Source organism: Paroedura picta, chromosome 1 (genome assembly GCF_049243985.1).
Source record: "Paroedura picta isolate Pp20150507F chromosome 1, Ppicta_v3.0, whole genome shotgun sequence".
NCBI classification, from domain to species: Eukaryota; Metazoa; Chordata; class Lepidosauria; order Squamata; family Gekkonidae; genus Paroedura; species Paroedura picta.
The window spans coordinates 149,496,975-149,518,529 of record NC_135369.1 but is presented as its reverse complement, the minus strand read 5'-3'; positions in this window follow the sequence as shown (position 1 = coordinate 149,518,529).

Genomic DNA, 21,555 nt, shown 5'->3' with positions numbered 1-21,555 from the left:
AACAAATTAAGGGTTATTAGAGCCAAACTACATGTTATATGGGAGAATCATAATTATATCTTCCACTGTTCTGTTGAAAAACAATTGTGGGTTCTCCCATTTTCTCCCATAGGAGAAGCTGCAATCTGCTAAGGGGGAGGGGGGGAGACTACCAGTGGGTTATTTCTATCAGAGAAATGGCATTGTGGTGAAATGTTAAATTTCTCCCCTAGTTATGGCCCCAATCGAAATTATCCCTGTGCTTTAATGATGACCTTAGGGATGCTGAGCATAATATGTATCTCCTGCATAATATGTATCTTCAGTTCTATTTTGTGCTTCTAACTAGGACTTTTAGCAATACATATTAGAATGTCACACACCATCGCTCAGCACCTAAGAAATAAAAAGTCCCTAAATTTATCTCGATCACATTAGAAAGCCCTTTTTATTCCACTACAGCCTAGACTGTCAGCAGCATGTGTCAATGACCAAGCTGTTCTGTCCAGATCAAGGCAGAGATCTGTCAACCAGTTAAAAAATCCCATTTCCCTGTCAAGGAAGGTCCTTTGATGTCAAGTGATGCCCAAAATAGCTCTGGTGCATTTAAGGGTGATCTCTGGAATGTGTTTGATGTTTCAATCTTTTTTAAAACTAAATTTTATTGGGCTTTTGCACAGCAGCTAAAGAGAACATGGCTTCACTTCCCTCTTCCTTCCAGCAGTTCACATATGCCCAATATATATTCCCCTAATGTTGGTACAAAGGATATCTCTTAATGAAGGGAAGAAAGAAAAGATGATCAGAACAGAATGAAGAAACAGTAAAGTAACTTAGCAGTTGAGAAGTGATTAGGCAGGGCATCATGACAGCAACAACTTCCATGGCAGGATCATATTTAAGATTTGTAATCAAAGGTAACAAACAAGAGGTCATAATTACTTGTAAATACAAAGGATATATTACCTGGAAAATCAAGCTTTGACTCCCTGCATGTATTTCAGAATCAATATGCTATGTTTAAATCAATATCATCATCATTATCATCATCATCATCATCATCATCATTTTATTTGTATCCCGCCTCCCCCTGATGGCTTGAGGCGGCTCACATAAAAACCCCAATCCCTTAAAATCCATAACAATAACAATAAAAATTAAACAGTAATTAGTAAACCAATCCATCAACAATGAAAATCAACAAAGTGATGGCATAGTCCTAATCATCCCGTCTCCGCATCCTCAATTGTAAGGAGGTGGAGGGGAGCTGACACTCACTACCGTCAATTTGTGAGGGGGGGGCCTGATCTTCCTCGCTGCCCGGCCTCAACCATAAGCCTGGAGGAAGAGCTCCGTCTTGCAGGCCCTGTGGAATGTTGGTAATTCCCGCAGGGTCCTCAGCTCTTCCGGGAGCTCATTTCACCAGGTCGGGACCAGGACCGAAAAGGCCCTGGCCCTGGTCGAGGCCAGGCAAGCTTCCTCGGGACCGGGAATGACCAATAGGTTAGCCCCCGCAGAGTGTAAGGCCCTGTGAGGGGAATAGGGCGAAAGGCGGTCCCTCATATATGCTGGGCCCAGACCACGGATGACCTTAAAGGTCAAAACCAAAACCTTGAACCTGATCTGGAATATAACTGGTAACCAGTGCAGCTGCCTCAGCACTGGCTGGATGTGGGCCCTCCACAGTGTAGCTGTGAGGACCCTAGCAGCCGCATTTTGGACCAGTTGCAGTTTCCGGATTAAGCTCAGAGGCAGGCCAGTGTAGAGCGAGTTACAGAAATCTATTCTGGAGGTGACTGGAGGTAAGTAAGATGGCTACTTACTCAGTATACAATGTAGGAAGATTAATATTTGGATGCCACTCAAATTCTACAGCAGTCGGTAAACCGATCCGAGTCGCAAGGGAGGGCAGTATATAAATATAAGAAAATAATAAAAATAAACAAAACCTTTGTTTAATGGAGGGAGAGGGAGACTGACTGACTTGTAAATAATTTTATTTTTGAGCTATATATAAGAATGCTTTAGAGCCTCTTCCAAATATGGTGACTGCTTTTGGGGAATGCTGATTCTCAAGCTTTTAGAATCGGATTATGGCTATGAATCTGAATGTATTTGTTCACTGCAGGCACATTTACTTTGGCTGACTACTAGTTTTTGGACCTTCTGGAAATGTGCAGGGTTCACAAAAGTAAAAGGCATTCCAGTTCTGATATCCACTGCCTTACCGTCATCTACTTCGGGCTTCTCTTGCAATACAGTCCTGATTCGTCAATTGATTATATTATTCAGACATCATTCCAAGCAACAAGCAGAAGTGCTGGGCGGGTGACATGAAACAAGCTAATCGCATAATCAGCTAACTAATGACATTCATTCTTGCCTGTAGCCATTGCATGTCTGTGGTGGGGTTGACATTGAAAACGGTGGAAAATAGAATACAGTTTTGAGGGATTCTGCTTTCCACAATCTTGGCAATGACAAGTAACTTATCCATCATCACCAGGTGACTCCAATTTTGTAGATATGATCAGAACTACCAATTTGGCAGTGCTTGTCCTGGCAGCAATGACATTCAGCTGCTTAAGCAGCCTGATTATAACCCATCACATCAAATGCTGCTGTACAAGTCCAGTGTGACTAAAAGTGACCAAATGTCCCAAATCTAACACCCACAGATCATTCATCACTCTGACAAGTGTGGAATCAACTCCAAAGGTCATTTGGAACCTCTGCTGGAATCCCTCTACTAAGACATTAGAATCCAAATGCTTTGGCTGCTTTACTGGAATAGCCTTTGAGTGGCCTTCTTTTATGAAAAGGGAGGGCGACTAAGAGAAAATGATCCATAACAAGCACTTCTAGGTCATGACAATTCAGCAGGGGCCTCTTGTAACCAACGATGTGGGCTTTCTGGGCAAGTACCCCATGTGGATGCATTGAGGTCCTTCTGGAAAGCAGCCATGCCCCTGCCGCCGCCTCCTTTAACAGTGTGATAACATGCCAATGCCAACTTGTGCTAAAATTAGGCCTAATGGTACTTATTGTTTTAAGGAAAGCTGCTAAGATAAGGTTATTCCATTGTAATATGATTTCTTAGCTCTATTTGGTGGAGAACAAAGTTTGACAAGGGGTAAACTAGCACTGGCCTGGGGATTCTTTCACACGCACTGTTCTCCCCTAAGAATACTGAAGTATGGGTAGGATCCTGGGGATCTATTCTGTTAATCCTGGTGCTTTCCCCCAACCAGTGCAAGGAGCCTTCTCTTGGCTCTCCTGCTAGGATACGTTTGGGGCTTACATTCACCAGTTGAATAGAAAGTGTTTTGCTGGGAACTCTACCCTTTGCTTTTTGATTTGAAAAGCAATTGTTAATAAGAAAGACTCCCCCAACACTAAATGACTAATGTCATATTAGATTGAATTGCCGTAATTTTCTGTACTAGGAAACGTCTATACTGCTGAGTGTAAAAATGCCAGTAGCCAGTTGAGATCGAGATAACAAGCAAGCCCGTCAAATTAATTTTGCTTCCCTAGGTTTAGCAGTAAAAGGAAGAAACGGTGGGAATAATTGATAGCGACAGGACGAGAGAGATTTTTTAAAGAATTGATTGGGAAGTAGTTAATGACTCTTTATGGCATTACATCTGTTTCACTTTTTTTTTGTGCTGCATTAAAGGTTCATTATTTCCATTTTTTTTTGTTTTTGTTTTCACCATTCCCCATATACTCCTTTCCGCTAAGTTTATCAAGCCAATACAGCACGGAGAAGTAACACAGCAAATGACACTGAATGTAAGCATCTCAGCCATGTATTTAACAATTTCTTCCAATTAGCAGCTTGGGGACTGTGAACAATGCAGATTCTTTCCTTCCTCTGTAATCATTGAAAAGGATGCAGCTTGCTAACAAAAGACGAGGAAGAAGAGAAGAACCCTTCACCACAGGTCTTTGGGATTGTTGGGCTCTTAATTGTAGGAATATAGAATTTCATGTTCTCTTTGGAATGAGGGAAGACGTTGAATCAAACTCTCCTCCTACCCTGACATTGAGAAGAAGATGGCCATGAACCTTCCTACAAGTACCCAGTACAAGCATCAGCTGCTAAAGATGCTCTTCCAGCTAGCACCCTAGCTGTCATACATTCACCCATATCCTGACTACTTTAGCAGCACCTTTGACAGAAAATCCTCATTAACTCTAATTGCCTCCTGAGAAAACAATTGGCAGGTTCCCTTCCCACAACTGGTGGGAAAGCAGAGCTGGCCCATTTTGTGCTGGGGAGAGGAGCAGCCATCTTCAGAGTGATCAGCAGACGCAGCTAGTATGTGAGTGAGAATTTCTTCATGCTTGAAATGCAAGGCAAGTGGAGGAACTGCTGCCCAGCACCATTCATATCTATTTATTTGACTTCTACCCTGCCTTTTGAGACAGATGACTCCCAAGCGAAGCTTACATAAAGTGATAAATTGCAATTAATTTGGGGATATTGCCGAGTTTCAGCAGCAGTCCTGGGTGGCATCTCTTTCTAACTGTTTGCATGCCCTTTTATCCATTCCGCTGAATTCTGACAATGGGATGGTCAATTCCTAGGTTAGTGCTCTTTAGGACCTTCTCTCAGGACTGTTGGTCTTTTAAGAGTCCCAAGGAAGAGAAGAAGAAGGCAGGTGGAGCAGCCTGACCTCAGCTGATCTTGATGTCCAAGATAAACACTACCAGAATAGAGAATGGCTTAATACAACTTGCATAAGCATGGAAACTAGGGCATCTTCTACAACAAGCCTTGTTCTAGAAATAAGGTAATGTGATCTTAGGGCATGTCTTCAAACCTCCAGTGGAACAGTTCTAAATCATGAATTGTATCACTAGAGCTGGTTTCTTTCTTCTGGATGCTAAAGTCATTAATGGTTGTTAATTCCCTACTGATGTATTGAATCAGCCCTTAGATTTCCCAGCAGGACCATATCTTTTAAAATTAAAATAAGTATGATAATATTTTTACTGTACTGTTATTTCTAAAATTTTACATGTGTTGAATAAATGTCTTCCTCATTCCGTTTCTCACCAAAATGCCATTGCATGAACATAGGCAAACAAAGTTGGCTCCTTCTTACCAAAGCTCATAGAAAGCCAGCTCATTGCTAATGCTGCTTTTTCAAATAAATGGTCGTATTTGTATGGATTTTCTAGATGTGAATATGGTTAATGTGGCATGTAATATAGGAAACAGCCATTTTAAACAGCCGAATCATAACCCTCAGAGAGCAGTGATTGCTCTTTCACCCCCAGCATGTTTTGCTGCAATCTGAGAGCTAAGCTATGCTATGAGGCTGCAGATCGGCAAGCAGAGCTCCTGATGTTTTTGTTTTTACATTAAAAACCACAGGGAACTTGATCAGAGTTGGGAAAGGGAATATTTTCCGACTTAAGCTGCTTCCCAGGCTGGCGTTTGCTTTATGCTACTTTCCCCCCACCTGCAAGGCTAGTAGCGATCTGAGAGCAGGGAGAAATTTTAGATCAAGATAATGCCGAACGAAGGACTAACCCCTTCATGCCTTTGCAACTTAACACACAGCAAGCTTAGAGCATGATAATTGTAGTCAGACTATTCTACACGACAAATGGAAACAATATTTCTTAACAGCTCTAGGTGTCTTCCCTCAATGGACCTTAATGACTCTGGTCCAAAAGTTCTTAGGCTCTGGGGGAGAGGAAAGGATGCAGAAGATGTGTGTCTGTGTGAAAAGGAAATGCACTTTAGAGTCCCAGAGCACAGGTTCTTTTTGCGATCAATTTACGGTGTTGACCACACTGAATGTCAATACATACAAAGACTTGTCTTTAGTGAGTATTGCTTGCACTAATGAAGATCTTTTGATTGAAACATATGCACATTTCTTCAAGCAAGACACTTCAAGCAACACTTCAAGCAATTCTGAATTTTATTTCAGAAACTTTATTACAGCTTTCGTGTTGAATTTACAAATTTCAAGTTTATTGTCAACCATTACATTCTTGTTTTTTATACCTAGAACCATATACCCTCTTAATGGACCTGAAAGTATGACCTTATATAAATTGTTCTGAAAGGTGAAAGATTTATGTGATCTGAAGTCAGAAACTCAGATGCCTTGACCGGGAATGCCATATTCTGCAAGGCTGGTGTAAGCGGAGTAAATTATGTCAATACAACTTTGATTTGATCTAGTAAAACAAGCAGATTTTGAGATATATTCAATGGAGAATGCCCACCTTGCAGTTTGCCTGGGGAAAAAAATTGTTGTGTGTACACACAGAGACAGATACAGATATATAGAAACATATATAAAAATAAAATATGCTATTTCTATTAGCTGTTATTTTTTAATTATTATTTTTATATTTATTGACCACCACTCTTGGCCTGGCTGGCTTGTGGCAGTTTACATAAAAACGTTAAAAACTAGAATAAATAAACCCAGTCCATAGACCAATATTGGCTGCAGATAATCCACAATCTATATCACCCTCCGTACCATCTCCTCAAACCTCCAATAGCAGTCACTGTTGCCCTGGAAGATGTTCACAGGCGAAGTCTGGCCTAGGGCCTGCAGGGTTATAGGAGGAGGAACCTGATCTTAGTACACCAGCCTCACCCAAACACCTAGTGGAAGAGCTCCATCTTGCAGGCCCTGCAGAATCCTGAAAGCTCTGTTAGGGCCTCAGCTCTTCTGGGAGCTCATTCCATCAGGTCGGGGCCAGGACCAAGAAGGTTGGGGCGAGGACCATCTGTCTTTCTATCATCTATCATCTATCTATTCTCCAGAAGGCTGGTACACTCTATCCAGTATCTAACTTCCTTCTCTTGAAACATTAGTAATCTTGAGTTTTTAACTGACTCTTAAGGTCTTTAACGGCAATTTCTAACCACATCATACCAGATCATATTCCACAGAGCTGTCATCCTGTTTAGACTGGACAGAAAATTCCTTCTCTCTCTAGTAGCTTTATCCCATTTCTCCGTCTGACTACTTTCTTGCCCTTGCCAATTTTCTCCAGTTCTCCTGTCTGTGTTAAACTGCTCTGGGCTGAATTTTAAAACTGTCATTAGTCGACTCTTTACAGCTAGGGCTGGAATCAGACTGAATTCTCTTCCTCAGCATTCAGTTCCAAAGTCTCTCTCTGCTCAGCTGATGTTAACTGGTAAGATATGCATTAATTTATTATATGTTTGTAAAACGTCTTTGACATTCTTTTGATGTGTAACGTCCTCTTCCATGTCTTCCAACTAGAAGACTCACCAGCCTCCATAAACTCTGAGGATTTATTTATTTCCTCCAAGGAGATTAGGGTAGAGGATATGGATCTGTCTGTCCGTCCATCCCTAACATTACGAGCTTGTAAAGGTAGGTGGTTCAAGGTCGTTGAGCAAACTTCACATAGTGAAGGATTCAACCTACGACACCACACTAACTTTTATTATTGTTAAAGCCAAATATTAAATATTTTTCATTTTATATATTTATTTTACTATACATTTGGGCCCAGTCTTCGCATACATTGGTCACAAGCTATTATTTATGCTTCAGTGTTTTTGTTCATACATACCAGAATGATCAGAGAAGAGTGAATGTTTGTTTTCCAAGAAACACCCGTGTACTGCATCATTGTACTGCCTCTTGCTCAGCATATACCGTATTTGCTGGTGTATAAGACGACTGGGCGTATAAGACGACCCCTCAACATTTCCACTCAAAATACAGTACTATGGGCCACTATGGGCAGCTACGTCTATCCCAACTGAAGTGCACCCGGCATATAAGACGACCCCCCTACTTGGAGGCATGTTTTTCAGGGGGGAAAAGTAGTCTTATACGCCAGCAAATACTGTATTTGAAGCTACAGAGGAGACTACGATATGGCTAGACTGGAGATTTAGACTGATTTGGGTTTTAATGATGAAGGTTTGTTAGATAGCAACAGGTCAAATTCTTTTCTTTCCTCATGTGAGAAGCAGCTATTGTCAGGTTTTAAAGCTGCAGTTGGTTTTGACATCTTTTTATCTCTAAAAGTGCCAGCTGTCAGAATTGTCTATATCATAAGTCCATTGGCCCAATTAATAGTAAAATCTGGATCCTATGTCAGAAAATACTACCTCTTCCTTCCCTGCATATGCTAGTCCAAAAGATTTCTGAGCTCTATAATTAGAGTATGAGATGCAAGGATTTGTAGTCCTACTCAAAATACAGATGTTCAGTGCTGCAAATGGTGGCATAACTACCAATAATTCAGGTATGGCACTCACTGAATAAATAAGTTTCAAATTGAGCCCAATTATACAGGCATTTTTCACAAAACCTGCTCTTGTGGGTGAAAATGTATGTTCCCTGTTTCAGAGTTTCCTGAAAAGTTGCAATGTGATTTTTCTTAACACACACACACACACACACACACACACACACACACACACACATACAGACACACAGGTTTTATGCTGTGCATTATTTTGCCTACATGCTTTGAATTTTGTGAGAGGTTTTAAGAACTGACATAGATAGATAGATAGATAGATAGATAGATAGATAGATAGATAGATAGATAGATAGATAGATAGATAGATACATACATACATACATACATACATACATACATACATACATACATACATACATACATACATACATACATACATACATACATACATACATACATACACAGAATTAAATCTGAGTAAGCTGGCAAAACAGCTCTATCACGTAGTCATTCTGCCCTTTCCCCATGGAGTTCAGAGTGTTGTACGTGGTTCTTTCTTCCATATTTTATCATCACAGCACTCCTTGTGCTGTAGGTTAGATGGGAAGAGAGCAGCCACTCAAGGTAAATCAACAAGCAGAAATTTTAAACTGTATCTCCCAGATCATAATCAGACTATTGCTGCCAACTCTGGTTTGGGAAATTCCTGGAGATTTGGGGGTAGAGCCTGGGAGGGCAGGGTTGGGGAGTGCTACAATGGGGGTATAATGTCATGGAATAGGGCTCCCAGCTTTGCCTTTATCTTTGCCCCTGGAAGGAGTGTTCTTCCAATCAATATTTGGAGTCTCTAACTGGAGAACCCAGAATAGGTCCCTCCCCCTTTGAGTAAAATCTCTAAGAAACAGAAATTTACCCAAGGTTTTTGGTTAACAGAGCAGACAGGTTGTTTTTCAATTAAGGTTGATTATCCTGATGCCTGAAAGAGCTGATCATGCAAGAACCCTGAACAAGGGTCCTTTTATAGGATAAAGTAACTAAAAGGCCAGAGTCTAGAATTTTAAAGAGAGTTCATCAGTTCTGCTCCCAAACATAATTCTTTCTCTAACCTTTATTCAGAATACATTCAACATTCCAAAAAGAAAAACAAACCATGAAACTCTTCCTTTTATTAAGATAATGCTACTAAGGGAACAGAGCTCAAAAAGAACAGATCCACTGTGGAGGAGTCAGCCAGAAACAAAACATTTGTAAAACTTGGCAAACCAACTTAGGCTCCTAATTATAAGACATACAAAATTCTTTAACAGAGTCCTTCACAGAATTGTAGAGTTGAAAAGGGCCATATAGCCCATCTAGTCCAATCACCTGCTCAATGCAGGATCAGCCTAGCATCCAGGATAAGTATCTGTCCAGCCACTGCTAGAAGATCGACAGTGACAGGGAGTTTACCACCTACTTAGGCAGTCGATTCCACTGCTTAACTACTCTGTGAAAAAAATTTTTCCAGGTATCTAGCTGATATTGTTCTACAATGTAGTTTAAACCTCTTACTGTGAATCCGATCCTCTGCTGCCAACAGGAACCTTTCCCTGCCCTCCTCTGACAACCTTTCATATACTTAGACAGCAATCTTGTCCCCTCTTAATCTCCTCTTATCCAAGTCGCTCAGCCTTTCCTTATAGGGCTTGGACCGCAGGGCCCAGATCAATCTCGTCGCTCTCCTCTAAACTCTCTCAATTTTGTTCCTCTGTGCATTTCAAATGCTCTCCTCAGGCTGGTTGCAAGAAGGCACAGTTGTTTGTTTAAATTATCATCTATTGGTTAAAACTAAATTGCAGACTTTGTGGATAACTGCCATTCAAAATGGCTGAGAACTGTCAAAGGTATGATTTCTCCCCCCACATCAACATTGTTACATCTAGGCTTCCAGAAAGCAACAGATCTGGGGCCTGGCCCTTCAATCTTGCACCTTACTAAGAATTATTTTGCCAGCAGACTATCTCACTGCTTTAGAGATTACTACATCCCAGAGAGTCTTCATTTTGGCATATTTCAATACCTTGCCCTCAGTTTTTCTTCAAATTCCTAATTCCCAATGGGCTTGCCCTTAACAGAATGGAAAAGGGTGAGACAGTTGATTGCATACTATTATGCTGTCCTTACCATAATGTTAAACATTCCCAATATATTAAGCTGATTTTAATACATTCCATAGGAAGATCAGGGCAATGCTACACTTCCATCTTCCTGTCAGACTTTCTAAAAAAAATTATTTGTAATGGAACATTTTGTATGTACAATATGAAAGCAGATGGCTGCGTTTTTAAATAACTGACCCTCTCTAGTGTGAAATGTGTGCCAGAATTTTGAAATGTTGGATTATAATGACACATAAAAATCTCTTTTTTGGTTTGTTTTGAGATTATATGTGGACATTTTTATTGTTTTACTAATACTTTTCAAGCTGATTTTGTATAAAAATAAACTGAACTGAAATGTCCAGACTTCAAAGCATCCATTTTCTTCAGGGAAGCTAATCTCTGTAATCTGGAGATCAGGTATAATTCTGAGAGACCTCCATGCCCCACCTGGAGATTGTCAACAGTAGAACCTAAAAGCAACAGACTCATTAAAAATCTTTTCTGATTGGCCAGTTTCAAAATTCTATTTCTCTTGTTGGTTGAAATGAAATACTATTTCTCATAGGGGTGTGCATTTCACTAATCTGTGGCAAAAATATCTCCAAATACCTTATTGTTGCTTTGGGGATAGTATATCAGCTGGATATATTTTTCATCATTTTTAATCTTCCAAAATAGTCGAGTCTGAAAAATCCTGAAAATATATGGAATATGTTGGGACTGCCAGATAGCCAGAGTTAAGGCATTTAAAGATTCAAAATTCAAGACAGCTCTATTGGCATATCAAGACATTTAATGAAGAAGAAGAAGATGGGTTGGTTCTTAAATGCCGCTTTTCTCTACCCGAAGGATTCTCAAAGCGGGTTACAGTCGCCTTCCCTTTCCTTTCCCCACAACAGACACCCTGTGAGGTGGGTGAGGCTGAGAGAGCCCTGATATCACTGCTTGGTCAGAACAGCTTTATCAGTGCCGTGGTGAGCCCAAGGTCAACCAGCTGGTTGCATGTGGGGGTGGGCGGAATCAAACGTGGCTCGCCAGATTAGAAGTCTGCGCTCCTACCTACTACACCAAGATCCCCTTAAATGCCTTGGACTCTGTTCACTCCAATCCATGACTTTACAGCATTGAGTGGAGAAGGCATTTAAAAGGATCTCAGTACCTTTAACTTCCTCAGGGTCAGTTCACTCCAAGCTGTGCTCTGCTCCAAGCCTGGAAGTTGTGCAGCTTGGAGTAAAATTTGAGTTTGAAGCAGTTAAAGGAATCTTGGTCCCTTTAAATGCCTTGGAGTCATGGAGCCCCAAAATTCAGCATTTCTGATTATTTACTAAATCCAAATACCATACCGGTATTGGGATTCAGAAATATTGGGAAATACTGATATATTTCAGGTTTAATATCCCTGAACCTGAAAAACAATGTTGTTTTTTGACACACCCCTAGTTTCTTAGAATTACAGAATAAACACAAATTGCCAAAAATAATTAAGTATTGAGACAGGAACACAGCATGATAGGCAAACATAATGGATTCTTTTTTATTTAAAACAAGGGGATTAGTTCATTAAAAAAAATCAGATGTGATACAATATCCAGTTCTGCTGGAGTGCTTTTGTGACATTTAAATTATTATTCAAGTCGTTAAATCCTTCACATAAATTAGCAAGTTTTCATTCATCTTCAGCAAGTCAAAGGATGTAAGATAGCAGCACTACAGCGGGAGATGGTGATTTCTGATTTTCAAGCGGGTAATGCCATTATCTTTCTCTTTTACTTAAGATATAAAGAAAAAAGTCCCCTGCTCTTTCTTTTTTGGTAGGTATGTACATTGCATTTCATGAAGTACAGTTGACAGTTTGCTGCCTCAAGGTTCCAGGCAACTTAATCCAACCTTCGCCCTGAGGCAAAATAACCTATAAAGAATATATTTGTGACCCGTTCATTACTTTCTTGAAAACCTCCGAAGTGGTCTGGCTGCTAAATTGGGAGTGGAAACTTAATTAGTAATAGGCCTAGGGCATACGCTTGAGTGAAAGTTGGTTGGCCTGCTTTTATATGAAATATTTAAATTTTTGTGCAGCTTTCTTTTAGTGTCTCTCTCCATTTTTGTTATCTCATCATACCCACTTTGCCAGAGCTAGACCACAGTCAGAAATATCATATGGCACAGCACAGCCTGCATGGGACAGCGTCATTTGTGAATGTAGTTGTATGTGGTGAGATTGCACACATGCCTATTTACCCCCTCACAAATATGTACCCAAATAGAATATTAATTTATCACAGGAACTCCAGTTTTGCAGTTTTTCTCACTGATGTAATTTTTCCACCACAAATTTTGGTCTGCAGGAAAGTTCAGTCATTTGGCCATTTGGCCAATCAATCACTTGGTGTTGTTGCAAGAAGATAGTACGATGGTATTATTATAGAACAAGCTTTCTCAACCAGAGTTTCCTGAAATCCTGAGGATTCTTGACGGCCCTGGAATGGTTTCCAAAACTGGTGGGAGTTAGTTAATCTTTAAATATATTTTTTTTTGTTAAACATATATTAGGTGATGTGACCAAATATGGCCATGTCAGCTGCCCCCCCCCCAAGGGCTAACGATGGGCCTGGAGGGTGTGGGAAGGGGAGGGGCCAGGTAGGCATGTACACACTTATGCTTCTCAACCATATTCTGCATGATTGCGCAACTTCTGGGGATTCTTGAATCCTGAAGAACATTTTAGGGATTTGTTAACAGGGAAAAAATTGAGAAAGGCTGCTCTAGAATGTATCATAAGCCCCTTATACATTTTGTGTATGTAGGTGAGATTTTGGAGATCTGTGATCAGATATCACATCTATTTAAATTTATACAAATAGCAGCCATGGTGTACATGAGTTGTTTTAAGACCTCAAAGCATGGAATCAGAACAGATTCATGAAAAAGGAAGGGTGGATTTTGCAAACTCTGTGAAAGAAAACGGGAAGGGAATACAAAGGAATGCCTCCCCCAAACCCTCTGGAACCTGACAAGACTCATTTGAAATTGACAAAAGCAACCCATAGAAATCTTCCACACACAGGAACAAAATCCTGAAAAAAAGAAAGAAAAGTAAAACAAAAACAGTCTCCCAGAGCCTGCAAATGCTGGCTTCTGATCTTCCTGGCAATTCCTGAATATTTCTGAGGTTTTTCAGGGTTGTTGTTGCTGTTGTTGTTGTTATTATTTGGTTTTCAAAAAATTCCAAACAAACCTGGTTATATTTGGGATGCTGAACATATCTCCCAAATTCCAATAAGGTATCTCCAGATTTATTTCCCCAAAATACCAATAAGGTATTTTCCATGTATATTTTCACCTCAGGTGTATCCAAATGCACACCCCCAGTTCAAATATTTTAATATTTTTAATATTTCTGCCCTGAGAACCTTACAAACACCTATGATTAATATCTCTATGAAGTTATGTCTTGTATTTTGTGGAAGGCTTCTTTGATCCTATCCTCTCATAGTGCTGTGTAAATATTACTGCCTCAAGGGACTCTTTCCACTGCATAAGAGCCCCTGAGGTTCCTAAATGATGGGGCATATTCTGTCTAAGGACACAGCAAGTAGATCTTATTGTTGACCTCTGTGTACTGAGAGCAGAGTCTAGAACACTTCTAATACGCTCATGCAGTGACATATTGCAGGGGAAGGTAATTGTCCACTACTACTACCAGTGAGTAATTCCTGATAAGCTTCTGAAAAATGCCAAGGATCTCTATAACAAGAGTTTGAAAGCCACTTGCCTGTTAATGTTTATGTTTGAGTTAACAGAATGCAGATTTTTCCATTTGCCAGTATTGCTAATAAATGAATTTGAAGCAAACCTATTTGAACAGAATAAGGAATACGTCTCTTTAATTTTTAAAAACATTTCTTTTAACAACATAGAACTAAAGCAAAGAATATTTGCTCGATGCGTGCTATTCCCCCCCCCCCCCCATCGCTAAAAATGGTCCTGCCACATCCTTCTTACATTTTTCTTACCAGAGTTCAGCAAGGTCAGGGCTGAAGATTAAAATCTCTGTCTGTGTAGAAGCTTTGCAATACTTCTGATTTTTGAAGTGATTAGAATTTCATTTCTTGCAGTAATCTTTTTTTTTTTTTAGAGCCATTTGGCCTATATATAACAACTGTGGATGGAGAGAAAATGGATCTGGAAAAGGAGACATTCATTAGTAAGTAAGTGTATGGGGATTAGAAAAGTCTGTCTGACTCACAAAGCAGAAATGGCATTTAGTATCCTAGTCCCCTTCTAGACGAAATTAGCAAATGCTGCAGTGAAGTTTAAAGCCTGCTGGTCGCAAAATTGGAAATTGGTTTCCTGGGGCTCTCTGTAAACTCTTCATTACTTTACTCAATCATGCTTCATTAGCAAGTTAACAGACAGAATACCAGTGCACATTGGGATACATTCAAGCGCCAGCCCTTCCGTCTCCTTGAACATCACTTAAAACTTGAATGTCACAGCAGATTAGACATTGTGTCAAATTGCATCTTCTCGTCAGGCTGCGGCATGGGCAGCTCGCAGATCATAGCCACTTAACCTCTTGAAAATTGCCAGGTGCTATTTAGCCTGCTTTGCAATGGGTAACAGGAGGGTTTAATTCAAAGTGATGCTGATGGAACTAATACACAATCCCCAAAGGCATCCGGAAGGAAAACAAACTGACAAAATGCATAGATTCAAGATGAGCACCTCACATTGGCTCGAATCTATTCCTTGGAAGAAAGCAAACAATTTCTAGTATGTGAAATATTCCCATGGTATCTTTGTTTCCAGGTTTAGCTGCACCTTAAGACAAATAAACACAAGTTCTGTTTTACACAGTAGAGAATGGTTTATCAATAGTTGTGTCTAATGAAGTGTGTTCTATGCCCCCCCCAATAGTTTTGGAATGAAACTGGCCGCTAGAAATTACCTAGAAAGTCCTGGGAGTCTAACATGCTTCTCCAACAAGATATAGCTTGTAACATTTGTTTGTCTACAGGTTATTTTTGACAATAGACCACCTTGCTTTAAGATATACATTCAAACAAGCAGGAGGAACTAAAGTAATATGCTAGCTACTCTTAACATGATCCATTGACCCAATTAAGACTAGATCCAAGAGGTGAATGATTGTAAGACAATTTTCAAAGATGCATGGATCCATTCTTAGTGTTTGATGACTCCGTTGCCTTTCAATATTGAACTATCATTTAGTAGTAGTAGGCATTCATATTGACAGACACAAAAACAAAACAACCCATAACTGTGAATCCACAGTTTTTCTTGGACTCCATACAATGCTTTCTTTGTTAAAAAATATAGTGCCAATCTAAAAAAAGCAAGAAGCCACATGGAAAGTTAGGGTAAAAGTATATATATATTTTGTAATTAAACAAAATAAATAATAAATTGTATGTTTACCATATGCATTTATGTTACTTCATGGGGAAAACAGTAGTTTGTTTTCTTAAGAATCAAACAAAAGAATCAAACAAAAGAATCAAACAAAAAACCCCTCAACCAACCTAGAGTCCATTTCATCTTCAGGTAATCTCCTCAATTCTTTGAGCTTTTTTTAAAAAGGTAAATCCTATATCTTATCACAGGAAGAACATTGCATTTTTATTATCACCAGTGTACCGCTTTGCTTTACTGTTAACAATTATATCCTGAAATCAATTAAGTTTCATAAAATTATCTTGTTGCCTTTCTGTCCAGAAGAGTGATTTTTATATTATTTGTCCATGATGGCTGATAGAGCTGTAGTATATACAACATGTGCTTTTAGTTATGACTAATTTTTAAAGCAATAGGTAGTCTCACTCATATTTATTGTATGCTTCTTAACAGTTCTAGCCCAAATGTGAATTAATGGGCTGAATAAAGCCATCTCAGAAAGTGATAGGCCAAGGAAAGTACAGCCAGCCAGGGTATTGTAGTGTAGGGGTTGGAGTTTTGGAGGAGATTCTGGTTCAGTTTCCCAGTCATTCACAAAGCTCACTGAGTGATACTGTGCCAGTCATTTTCTCTCATAGGCTTGTTATGACAAGGCTAAGAGAAAGGACCAGCAAACTGGCTGTCCTGAATTTCTTGAATAAAAGCCAGGGTAAACTGTGATACATTCTCCCAGAGTATCCACTCTCCAGTGAAAATACATGGTGCATACCTGTGTTGTATTTTTCCTCAGGTAACACAAGTGAAATCCATTCCTTTTTCTGTCCTGGCAATGAGCTAAGAATCCGCATGGGTATTTAGCTCTTTCACTCAAGTTGCTAGTCTCTGTTGAAAGTGATGTTGGCTTGTAATAACATCCCTGGTCTCCAGACAATCTTAATAATAATGGGGTAGATCCAACCATCCTTCAAACAGCTTCCCTCCCTCCCTCTTTCCTAAGGAGCTGCATTTACAGGAAGGCTCCTTAGGTTAGACTCAGAGGAAGGCTAGCCTTCAAATGGAAAGCTGGGGTATACATATTTTAATTAATACATAAATCAGTAAACTTTGATCAACTGAGTGGTAGGATAGGGGTAGGACCCACTCCCTTATATTCACTGACTTTGGTACAACTTCACTAAAATAGCGTATGCTGTCATTATGAACGTCTCCCACGGTGTCTTCAGCGTGGCTAAGTAAATTCTTGACTTCACCTAGGAAACTGAATTCCAGACATGCTCAAATTAATCCCATTGATGCAGTGTGTGACTACTCTGTTGATACAATGTGCCAGGGGTAGTCAACCTGTGGTCCTCCAGATGTTCATGGACTACAATTCCCATGAGGCCGCAGTTTGACTACACCTGCTCTAGACCTTATGGGTCTTTGGTCTGATCCAGCATAGCTCTTCTTCTGTGTTGTCTAAACTGACTTGAGAAAAATCCTGTGGGGTTCTTTGTGGCTCATGGGAATTGTAGTCCATGGAAATCTGGAGGACCATAGGTTGACTACCCCTGCCCTAGATGGTGGTTTCACTTGTGACATGAGCAGCTTGTTGTTTAGCTATAAGACAATGGGAACAACAGAACTTATATATATATATTGAGGTTCCTGCTAAAGCCTGTGGTTGGCCTAAGGAGAGGCTTCCTATAGGTCCATTAAAGTGCCCAATGGTAGGCTGGATCCTGTGCATCAGCAAATGACCTTTAAGAGTCTCTGATATTGGATTCCGGCTCTAAGCTTTGAAAGTCTGCATACACAACACAATGCATTACGATGTTTTGTTCAATAGTAATCTCTTTCTCTGGCCCTTTTCCCAGAAGAAACTCTTTGAATTGGACTGAGCCCTTTTTAGTTATTTGTCTTTCTCTTATGTATGGGCTAATTTAGTGATGATGATGGCAGTAGGTATTTGTGGTTTATCTCACTACTGTCTGTTGCCCCAGTGGGATTTTCTTCCAGCCACCATCATTGTTAGCACTGGAGCCCAGTGGACGGCACGATAACATTGCAGGACTACATTGCCACGCATTTTTTGCTCTGAATATGTGGGCTCCATGTGCTGTCTCCTTCTACCCCACCCCCTCAAAATTGGGATTTACATGCAATGAGTTGGTTCTGCCACTTCCACATCCAGTCTGATCTTTGGAGTAGACGTACTCAGCTAGTAACCAACGACTGTGCTTTAGTTCAGCAACACATTTTTACCTAACACACCTAAAGTAAGGGAAATGTATTTTGATATATTTTCAGGGACTGGAAGAATGAATTAGATAATCTCAAATTTATTATTCTCATAGTGATATGTGGGAATCCATTGGGCTAAAGCTCCAACGGAACATTTAAAAATCCAACTTACAACCTTGCAGACTTGCAGTAGCTATTACTCATATGCTACATTTATAGCATTTTGAATCGAGAATTAGTAATGTGACTCCTGTTGTGATTAATGATTTTTATGCAGCCAAATGCCATGCAATGCACTGAAAATGTTCTTTCAAAAAGATTCTGAATGTGCAGATGCTAACTAGTTGTTAAAGGTACCTCATGCATTTTTGTACGGTGGCGGTTTGACCTGGAGCACTTTCACCCTGAATCATTGCACCTAATCTGTTGAGTACAGTAATGGTATATTAAAATATGAAATTGAATTCTTTTCTAATTTGGGTTTGGGATTAATTAGGACAAAAGCACATCCACCAGGGGGTCACCCTAAACATAACTCAGCATATCCCATTAAATATAGTTCCAATCTATTTAGCGTATCTTAAATAGTATGCGAAGAATAATCAGGGCTATTTCTGATTATTCTAGAGGCACACAGACAGCAATTATATTTTGCACAACTCTGAAAATGTCATGGTTGATTCAATATCACGCCAGCCTTTCTAGCTTGTAATATTAGCAATGGCTCATTTTCCATAATGAGAGACTCGATGATTAATGAAAGTGCAAAACCATATCTTAATAGATATTAGTTCCACTGCAAGATATATAACAATGCTTTCTCCATAGAATTTAATCAGCCTGTGTGGAAGTGAGAGATCGGTACAGGAAACACGGACTCTTTTCACATGACCAGAAACAAGAAAGTCATACTGTTCCGGGTTGGAAAGATGAACACATGAGAGCAGTTTGATTAATAACATGCCAATACAGTCTCTTCTCGCTACAGGCGGTGCTGTAATTTATGCTTCTGTTCAAAAAGTTCTTGTTTTCCTACTCTTGTTGTGTGAGGCCTACGTTTCGCTAATGCTTCTTTCAGGCCTATCCTTGCAGTGATAAAGTGCTACAGGTTGAGACTTGTGGTGGGGGTATCTCTCTGTGAATTGCTGCTGATTCCTCTAAGGGGCAGATTCCTTGTGTGGGAGACAGCCATGCATGCTTGTGTGTCGCTGCTGGGCCCAGCATGGCTGGCAGTGTCTTTCACTGTGGCTGCCAGGCCTCCTCCACTACCGTCAGCTGGGCTGAATCCCATCCCTCCCTCATCTCTCTTGCCAGGCCTGGTGGCATCTGCTGCTGTTGTGCTCAATGTGGTTCTGGGCCCGGTACGCCTCCAGTGTCAGGCCTAGCACTACTGATACCAACATCAACACAGGCCTGAGGTAAGTGTGTTCTCCGTGGTTGTGCAGGGAATAGATTTGTATTGGGGGGGGGGGGGGGAGGAATTTAAGCCTCCACTGCTTAAAAAAAATGAGATTTTTCTGCTCACCTGGGGAATCCCCTAAAGGTGCAGAATAATCTCACAGCCTCTGTGGATTAGCTATTTGCAGATCATGGCCACGTGGCTAATAGTATGGTTCTGCAAACGTGGGACTCATTTATTTGTCCAGCTCTGTTAACACAAAGGTGCCGTATTTTCAAATGGCGCAACCTGTCAAGCTGTACAGCATCCAATAACGCCGGTTCCCTTTTCCAAATTTTTTTAAAGGAAATGGAATGCCTTTACCAATGTTATGAATATTTTTAGAGCAGAATTATGAAGTAAGGCCCTGTTCCTGTCCCAGATGTCTGCATGACTATCCACATGATCAGAAACTCCAACTTTCCATAATCACAGGTTCTAACATAGATTGATAGATAGTTATAGTGGTATGTGCATAGGCTCCACATAGACAATGATTGGAATATCCATAGATCTTTCTTGGGATGTCTACTCTCATGGTTATCACGTCTGAAGAAGGCTTAAGTTTTGTTTTTAAGAGGGAAAAAGGGTGTGCACATGATCCCAGTATTTAGGTGCAAACTGAGCTCTTGTGATTCATTCAATTATGTAAGTATGTACGTACATATCTATGTTTCAGTTTATAGGCTGCCCCTCTCCTCGAGGCCTTCAAAACCAGTACAATACATTTCAGGTTTAAAATCCCTTTAATTGCATCATAGAAAAGTGGTTCTCTCACTAACGTGACCACAAAGCCTCAACATTTTAACATGGGGTTGGACTCGATGATCCAGGGCTTCCCTTTCAAATCTATGATTCTATGATTCTGTGACCCAAAGAGACAGTAAACTTGAGAAAAGTTACCTCCTTTATTAAAATTAATTCTGTCAGGGTAAGCAAATATAAGGTTTATAAGCTTCATGTCAAGATTTGGCTTTTGACAAGGGTTTAATAATGAGAGGGAAGTAGGGCCGTGGGATGCTTTGTCCCCACTGAAGAGAGGCTCATTTTGCAAAAAATGGTAGGCAGACTGTGGCATTTAAAGAAAAATATGCCTAATGTTTTGACCTACTGTAATCCTGGCGGAGGTTCTGTATTTCAACGAATGTCAGCGCAGATTAATCAATCCTAATATAAATGTTCTTGGCTGCAGATGAGAAGCTGGGCTGATGAGTGATTACTTTAACCGCCTGCATTATCGAGATGGTCTGTAATTTATTTCAGAGGGAAACACTCGTGCAGTGAAGCTCAAAGACATGAAAACCTCCACCAGATAAAAAGGTGTTAACAGCAGTATTTGGAGAGCAATGATTGTTTAACCCTGTTACTCTGTACGTTTTTCATCACAGCTTCTGCGGCAGCCGGATCTCACGATCCAAGAATATCCTGAAAATATGGAAATCTCAATTGGCCCTTAAATGCCAAGGTGCAATGAGTGGGTTTTAACCTCTGCCAATTAGAAAACCTCAAAAAAAAATCCTTATAAAAACCACAGGTGACAAATGTGATGCTCCTTTCTATGAAAAATCATTTTAATTGTACCAAATTTCCACGCAGAATTTTCCTACATATTTGCACCTGAGCAGGTTCCACTAAAATGTCACAGGTATTAACATGGATTCAAATGAGTAAATCAGAGTCCAGTAGCACCTTTAAGACCAACAAAGATTTATTCAAGGTGTGAGCTTTTGAGTGCAAGCACCCTTCGTCAGACTATGATCTGTAAGAAGGTCATGTAAGAAGATCATAGTCTGACGAAGGGTGCTTGCACTCGAAAGCTCACACCTTGAATAAATCTTTGTTGGTCTTAAAGGTGCCACTGGACTCTGAAATCTCACACTGGCTTTGAAAAAGGAGGAAACGTGCTGGTTGAGTGCTAAAGTCCAGGAGTTGAGAAAACAAAGCATAAAACATACATTTTATGCATAGGGGAAGTGATCTGAACACATTTTCTCTGTGAAAACAAATGGCTTGGAATGCAGCAAAGGAGGTGTTCAGCCCCTTCCCCCCACTCCTATCCAAATGAAAGCTGGAGGCACCAATGCTATTTAGTTGGGATTTATTAACATTCAGAATGAGTGATATGCA